Raw genomic sequence first — 6,659 nt, 5'->3', positions numbered from 1 at the left:
TCCTCGGAAGGAAGGTTGGGCAATCCTACTTCCGTAGTGATACTGCCTCGGAAACCCAAGGAGGGGTCGCTATGAGTCAGGGCTGACTCGATGGCACACAACAACAACAACAACATAGGAGAGACCAGAGTAGAGTTCAGTAGAGTTTCCAAGACTGTAAATCTTTACAGAAGCAGACTGCCTCATTTTTCTCCCATGGAGCAGCTGATGGATTCAAACTACCAACCTTTTGGTTAGCAGCCAAATGCCTTACCCACTGCCCCACCAGACTTGCCCAAAGTCTCAATCCACGCTTAACCTCGTGGAGGAAACAGACAAGTAAATAGAGAGAGTGGAACAAAAGCAACAAAAGAGTAAACATAGGGAGCACCTAATTTGGGCACTCAGGGATCATGGAAGGGTTCCCAGAGGAAGTAACAACTAAGCTGAGAGACCTAAATGACTAGGAGAAATTTATTAAAGGCAAAGGAAGAAGAACATGAGCAAAGGCCCTAAGACAAAACGATTATGGCCCCTGGGGGAACCTCAATTAATTCTGTAAGACTAACATTGGCAAAAAGAGCAGCAATGAAAGTGGAAAGAAAGCAAGCTAAACACTCAGCAGTGATGGATGAAATGGCACAATGTCTGCTTTAAAACACCCCAGCCCTCACCCTTCCCCCCAAATAAAAAGAGATGGGGGAGCAGGGACAGGAATGGGGAAATACATAAAATGAGATTGGCAAAATGTTCTTAATTGAAGCTGGGTATATGGAGGTTCATGCAAATTAAAAATTTCCATAAGAAGAAGTTTTGGGCTTTTTCCCAGACTGAACGAAGGAAGCAAGCAAACAACCTAGCTTGCTAGAGAAGTAAGCTGGTGTTAGACCATGAAGGGCCCACAGTGGTACTACTGACAGTAAACAGGGAATGTATGTAGACTTAAACCCTGTGCCAGACTTGGTGCTAAATACTCACATAACCCTCACAACCCTAAAAGGCAGGAACTATTGATGCTATTTTACAGATAAGAAATTGAGGCTAGGTAATCTGCCCAAAAATCTGATTCCAGATTCATGTTCCTGAGCACTACTACTAGAGTGCCTCCAAATGACAGCTAGGAAATTAGAATTAATCCTACAGTAGGTAGAGGAAATCACTGTTGTTGTTGTTGTTATTTGCCATCGAGTCGGCCCCGACTCATAGCGACCCCTCCTTGGGTTTCCGAGGCAGTATCACTACGGAAGTAGGAATGCCCAACCTTCCTTCCGAGGAGTGGTTGGTGGGTTTGAACCGCCAGCCTTCTGGTTAGCAGTCAAGTGCCTTAGGCACTATGCTACCAGAGCTCCTAAGGAGTGACAAATCAGATCTCTGTAGGATCCCTCAAGAGATCCCAAATGGAAAACAGATTAGAAAGAAAAGACTATAGGCTAGAAACCAGTGGACAGGGGCAGCTGTAATATCACTCCAAGCAACAATGAGGTTCTGAGCTCAAGAAGTAGCAGTTGAGACTGAGAAGAAATAGTTCAGAGGTTTTGAGGAGGTGAAATCAACAGATATCATCAGTCAGTAGGTATGAATACCCACAGATGCCACCTGGGTTTCTAAGAGCTGAAATGGATAAGTCATCCCACCCCAAAAGGAGGTCTGGGATACGGATAAAGTAGGGAAACAGCAGGATTTCAGTTCTGGACTCTTTCAGTCTGAGATGCTTGTGAGACATCGAAGTTCAAATGTCCGGCAAATACTTGGCTACATGCCACAGTAGAGTTAGGCGTAATGAGTGTATGGCTGGCAAGCAAAGCTGCTGAATGGATGAGAGACGGCCCATATAATAGGAGAGAAGTGCTAATACTCTAGCTGCTCTTCTCCAGCTTAAACATGTCATGAAGAGCAGACAAGAAAACAGGGAGATATAACAAAAGATTCTCTCTGTACACGTAAATAATGTGCTTCCTTCCCCACCATAGTATTGGGGGACACCAGACTCAATTGGCACAACAAAATACATAAAAATTTTGTTCCACAACCTACATTAGTGAGTAGTGACTGGGGTCTTTAAAGCTTTCAAGCAGCATCTAAGATGCAGCTAATGGTCTCCTACTGTCAGAAGTGAAGAAGAGTGCAAAAAACCAAGGACATTTGGAAGCAATTTGCCCCAGGACATGATGGACATCAAGACCAGAAGAACTAGATGGTGCCCTGCTACCAATGCCAACTACTCAGGAAAGGATCAAAACTGGAGATCCTGGATAAAGTGGGAGGAAAAACAAGGAACAAAATCCAAAAACATAATAACGACCAGAATTACTGGTTGGATGGAGTCTGGTGGGACCCCCAATACTATGGCCCTGGGATACACTTCAGGCCTGGAATAAAACTCACTCCTAGAGGCTGGCTCTCAGCCCAATAGTAAACAAGACATACATGCAGACCACTCAACCCAGGGTGACGCACCCACACACTCTATGGAGATGCATCCCTTGGAGCAATTGACCACAGGGCACCAGAGGGGCAAGATTCGCACAGAGGAAATGCAGGACACAAAGGAGTGCATAACTATGAGGGGGGGGGGGAGAGGGTTACTGGGCAGGGGGGGGGGGAGGAGAGTGGGTTAGGGTTGGGGATGGTAATTGGGGAGTGAAACCAAATGTACATGAAATGTTGAATGTAAAACAAACTCTGCTCTGTAAATTTGCACCTACAGCACAATTAAAAAAAAAAAAAAAAAGCTAACGCTGTCTAGAAAACCTTTGAAAAGTAATTTTCCACTAAAGTCCTCAAGGGCTGCAACTCTACTGTGGATATTCTGAGATGTTCTATAGCATGCACAACAGTTTATGTGCACTTATGAACCATCATTATACAAGCAAAGAGGTGGAAATATTCCTCTCCAGTCTCCAAATTATGCTTTCACTTCCATAACTAAAGAAATACACAAATAATCCCCACCAAGTAAGAGCTGAAAGGGACTTGAAAGATCATCCACAATGAGGCTACTCAAACCCAGAGTAAAACCACTGGCAGAAGGACATACACCTAGTGTGGTAGTTAAGGGTGTGCATCAACTTGGCGAGGCCATGACTTTAAGTGGTTTAGCAACTGTAATGTAGTTATTTCCCATGATGAAATTGGATGTGTCATAATCAGCTCCACGGTGGAATCTGCTGTGAGCAGATAGTCAGTTGAAGTGGAGTTGCCTTCAGGGTATGGTCTGCATCTAGTATATCCACGGAAAGAATCCTGCATTTGGCTGATTCTTTATCTCCAGTTCCTGGACTTGAAACAGTGGCCTGCCATGTTGCCTGCCGATCCTAGGATTGTTTCATTTTACCTGCCAATCTTGGATTCATCAGCCTCAGCAGCCAGTAGCTGTGTGAGTCAGGAAAAGCCTCCACAGCTTGCTCCAGTGTTCCTGGAAGGCAGAACTGAAGCCCAAGGTCAAGGGCCTCCACCCAGCCCCTAGAGCTGACCCTGTGAACTGACTTCTAGCCTCCTAAACTGTAAGAGAATAAATTTGTTTGTTAAAGCCATCCATTTGTGGTATTTCTATTACAGCAGTACTAGAAAACTAAGACAGCTAGACAAAAGACCAAAAAGCCAAACCCAAACCCATTGCCATCAAATCAATTCGGACTCACTGTAACTCTACAGGACAGAGTAGAACTACCCCATAGGGTTTCCAAGGCTATAAATCTTTACAGAAGCATACTGCCTCATCTTCCAGCTGGTGAGTTCAAACTGCCAACGTTTCTGTTAGCAGCTGAGTGCTTTAACTACCCCACCAGGGCTCCCTTTAACCTCACAACAACCCTATAAAGTAGAGACTGTTATAATCCACATTTTACTAATAAGGAAGCTGAGGCACAGAGAAATTTTAAAACCTGCCCAAAATTATAAAGTTGGTAACAGGGGGATAAAGACCCAAATCCAAGAGTCTAATTCCAAAGCCCTGCTGATATCAACCACCTCATTTATAAACTGGATATAATCCAAATGTTTATTTTTAAATTGGCTTTTGTGTTCAAATATTTTCCTAAAGAAACAATGTTAAAAATCAGTTAGGTTCCTACACTAACCCACAATATTTTCCCACCATGTAAGAGGACTATAGAAGCAACCTAAATTCTGAATACTCTAAGGAAGGTCTTCTTGCATGAAAAAATGAGAAGATTCATCCTCAGTTTGGAATGTAAAAAAAAACTTTAAGGTTTGCATTATGAAAACATGAAGAGTTCTCTTACCAACAATACTAAAGGTCATCTTGTTCAATGTTGGTAGCAATCTATGCACTATAACAAATAATCTTATAGTTGTTCTTCAAACTATAACTTTTAGAAGTAGCTTTATTTCACATAACTGATTCTTGGTGAACAGGTCCACTGATACCAGAAAGGCTGATTTCATTATTCATTAAACTTCAGAAAGGCTGGTCTCATTATTCATTAAATTTCAATTGAAATTTATTCTTTCAGAAAACAGTAACATTCCCTGTTTCCAAGATTAATAAAAATATCCCGTTTTCAAAATTGATGAGCATATCCTGTTTTCTAAACTTCCAGGGTCTTAAAACCATGATCCACTAATCTTGATTATCTTGTAATAGTTTAGCAAAGTTACATAAATGTCAACCAGTAATAAGTTGTGTTCAAAAGTTCCTGATAACTTTGTATTTAAGTACTTTAGAAACCCTGATTAATCAGAGCACTCATTTACTCTTTAAGTGATGCGTTAACTCAATTGGAAATTGTCTATTAAATCTGCACAGCAATCTGTTAATGTCCTGAGTTGTTTATATTTTGACAGGACAAATAGTCAATCTGCCCTGGGCAAAAATGCCCTTCTCACCTCCTCTGCACTCCTCCCACTCCCCCTTATGGTTTCTTCCCAGGACCTCCACCCTGCCTTTGTTATCACAGTTGTTAGGTCACATAGAGTCGATTTTCACTCATAGTGACCCTATGTGACAAGGTGCAACTGCCCATAGGGTTTTCAAGGCAATAATCTTTATGGGACATCACCACGTCTTTCTGAAATGGAGTGGGTTCAAACTGCCAACCTTTCAGTTAGTAGCTGAGCACTTAACCGTTGTGTCACCAGGGCTCTTTGCCCTGTCTTTACTGCCCCTTGGTTCCCACATCCCATCCATGCCTGGCCAAACCCCCAAGGTTCCCAACCAAGAAGTTATCTATCTCCCTTACCAAACTTCCAATCCTTCACCCCATCCCAGGTTTTATAAGGAAAGAAATCCCCTCTTCCAACTAACTCCAACTAAGGAGTTCTGATGGCACAGTGCCTAAAGCATTTGACTGATAAACAGAAGGTTGGTGGTTCAAACCCACCAACCATTCCATGGAAGGAAGGCAGGGCAATCTACTTCAGTAAAGATTTACTGCCTCGGAAACCCAGTGGGGGTCACTATGAGTCAGAATTGACTTGACAATGGCTTTTGGTCTTTTAACTAATTCATACTAATATGTGAGTTAATATCTATGCTCTGGCTGCCCCAGAGGGAGAAAAATACAGATTACCTACAGGAACCTCTAATTTAGACTTTCCTGGGAATACACAAAAGTCAAGTGTGGGAGGTCATATGATGGGACAGATGTCACTTCCTGGGAGCCTGTCCTCATCATTGTTAAGATAACAAGGCCAGTCCCTAGAGAATACTTACTCTGTGCCAGGTAAGTGCTTTAATTTATTACCTCATTTAGTTCTCATATTATTTTCCTGAAGCATACGCAGTTATCATTTCTATTTTAAAGAAAAGAAAACTGCAGCACAGAGGAGTCAGACTCACAGCTGTTTGGTAGCAAAGATGAGATCTGAATTAAGGTGGTATAGCTCTGGAGTCTGTGCTCTTAACCACTGAGCAATACTGCCTCTCCATAAATAAACACATAGGCACACACTATCACTCTGCTTGGTAATAATAATAACTACCATTTGTTTAGCACTTTCTCTGTGAGTTATTCTACTATGCATTTTACATGCCATATTTTGCTTAATCCTCACTACAACCTTATGATACAAATACTATTATTATCTCCATTTTACAGGTGAGGGAACTGATGCTCAAGTACTTTTTCTCACTTTTTCAAGGCACAGAGAAGTACAAAGCTGGATCAGAACCCAAGAAATCTGACTCCAGAACTTACATTTCTGGCTAGACCTTCCTCTACTTCTGAATCCAACATTATCTAAAAATTTAGTAGACTGGTTTTGTATTGTTTTGTGTTCTTTCTAGCTTTATTATTCCTTGTTCTTTCCAAATGGCTCCATGGAGTTAGGGTTTGTGGGTAGGGAGGGAAGAGAAGGGTCTGGGGCTAACTGGAACAGTTAAATATTCAAATGCATTATGCTAGAAAGTTCATTTTCAGTGATTGTGTCTATGAAGATTAGATTTAGGTGAAAGAACACCTGTAGAAGACTAGTACCTGGTACCTTTGCTAATCAATCCTGGTTTGTCACTTTATCATATTGTGGTGGTTTGTGTGTTGCTGTGATGCTGGAAGCTATGCCACTGTATTTCAAATATCAGCAGGGTCACTAACAGTGGACAGGTTTCAGAGAAGCTTCCACACTATGACTAAGAAGGACATGGTGATTGTTCTGGTTACCTAGTGCCGCTCTGGCAGGAATATACCATAAATGGGATGGCCTTAATAAACAGGAGTTTA

At 41.9% G+C, this 6,659-nt stretch overlaps 1 protein-coding gene across 1 annotated transcript in view; it reads right to left on the bottom strand.

The window, feature by feature from the left end:
- The window catches only part of MED27 (mediator complex subunit 27), a 360,792-nt gene that overhangs the window by 342,663 nt on the left and 11,470 nt on the right, over positions 1-6,659 (bottom strand). The gene's annotated exons all lie outside the window — the stretch shown is intronic.

This window comes from Orycteropus afer, unplaced genomic scaffold, assembly GCF_000298275.1.
Source record: "Orycteropus afer afer isolate SDZICR_OR568_19922 unplaced genomic scaffold, OryAfe1.0 scaffold00123, whole genome shotgun sequence".
Taxonomy (NCBI): domain Eukaryota; kingdom Metazoa; phylum Chordata; class Mammalia; order Tubulidentata; family Orycteropodidae; genus Orycteropus; species Orycteropus afer.
The sequence above is the reverse complement of the archived record's forward strand: the minus strand, read 5'-3'. Positions and strand labels throughout refer to the sequence as shown.